The sequence below is a fragment of the Lupinus angustifolius genome, unplaced genomic scaffold, assembly GCF_001865875.1.
Source record: "Lupinus angustifolius cultivar Tanjil unplaced genomic scaffold, LupAngTanjil_v1.0 Scaffold_1261, whole genome shotgun sequence".
In the NCBI taxonomy this organism is placed as follows: Eukaryota; Viridiplantae; Streptophyta; class Magnoliopsida; order Fabales; family Fabaceae; genus Lupinus; species Lupinus angustifolius.
Window position 1 is genome coordinate 1 of NW_017728584.1, and position 1,533 is coordinate 1,533.

The 1,533-nt window shown below is 34.6% G+C and overlaps 1 long non-coding RNA gene across 1 annotated transcript; it reads right to left on the reverse strand.

Moving 5' to 3' along the window:
- Positions 1-16: 16 nt before the first annotated feature.
- Positions 17-1,461, reverse strand: LOC109341977. Its single transcript, XR_002107019.1, has 3 exons — positions 1,326-1,461; positions 1,094-1,186; positions 17-197 (listed from the first exon to the last, which is right to left on the reverse strand). It is a non-coding gene; the product is annotated as an uncharacterized LOC109341977 (long non-coding RNA).
- Between the last annotated feature and the right edge of the window lie 72 nt (positions 1,462-1,533).

A 1,533-nucleotide genomic window follows, 5' to 3' on the forward strand; every position in this document is an offset into this window, starting at 1 on the left:
TCAGACAATGCAAAGACAAAACCAGCATATAATTACTGAACAAATGAACAGACACAAACGAATAAAGAAACCAATCTGAATTACATAAAAGAAACGATTTAATTAAATGATAAAAATGAACCTCCTAAATGTGCCAGAAAATTGCCGCCCTGCTCCACTAAGTGATGCTGCAGAAAACATGAAAGTCCAAAATCCAGCTGAAAAATCATAAAAGGAAATGAGGAAGAAACAAAATAACAAAGTGAAAGATAAAGGAAGGGGTGAGTTGTAGTGTTCATTTATGCACACGAGGGGCAAAAATTAACACCATGCCCTTGTGTTAACTGTGTGAAATGTGAATTATAATACAAAGGCGGCCCAATGCACGAGGCTCACACAACCTTACTATGATTTTAACCCATGACCTTCAGGTCACAAGGCAAACAACCTTACAATTGCGTCGAGATTCACCCTTTGTGTCAATTATAATAGTCTAGATATATGTTATGAAAACCATAGCAAGAACCAATCCATTTCCCACTATGTTGTACTTTCGGTTATACATAGTCGGTCCTACACCTAGATAAACTGCAAAGGTTGTGTTAATCACTTGACACACAATATAAAATTTTGTCGAATCTTCAATGATATGAAAAAAATAAGCAATAGCAAGAATAAATATAAAAAAATTAACAATCAAAATCAAATTATAATCTTTATAAGTTTTTATAGAATTAGAAGACTAAAAAAGGTGGTTCGGTGCACGAGGATAGATGTACATAACCGAACCCTCACATGCGACAAACTATTTCCAGGATCTGAACTCATGACCACCAGGTCACAACGCAAGCAACCTTACCATTGGGCCAAGGCCAACCCTATATAGCATTAAAAGACTACATTATAAATATTTGTAAATTAGGAGAAAAGTATAGTTCAAAGGCTAAATTACAAAATTCAGAAGTTTTGTTTACCAAAAGTTTATGCAAATTTTCAATATGCAATAAGTAAGTCAGAGTTAGTTAATTTTAGTTTTGAGATAAGAAAAAACTTCAATGCATAGTGGTTGATCGCATTGGAAATGGACTGCCATACTAGGTGAACTTTACTTTACCTACAATTTTGGGGATCCAAATCAGTCACCCTCTAGAGAGTGGTTTTCCTAACCATTACCTCCAGCTCAAGGGTTATTCTCATGGCCATGTATCTCGGAAAATCAATCAAAGACCAAAAAAATGTACAAGCCTGTAAAATACAATGCATCAAAATTCCTCCCGAAATACACGGAATTTAAGCCAAAACAATGATAAGAAGCTAAACATTCGATATATACTGCTGCACACTACGAAAAGACAAGCAAATTCTGTGAAATCCTTTCTCTAAGAACATAATTAGTTACTAGTGAAGTGCATCTTAGTCTTATATTATGGAGAAATTAAAAGACTGACATTAACATTGTTGAGCAACAGCTCCAGGTTGATGTTGAAGGTGGCTAAGGATTGATAAGAAGTGTGATTAAAATATGACCATATTTTACATCAGTGGATAGAATCG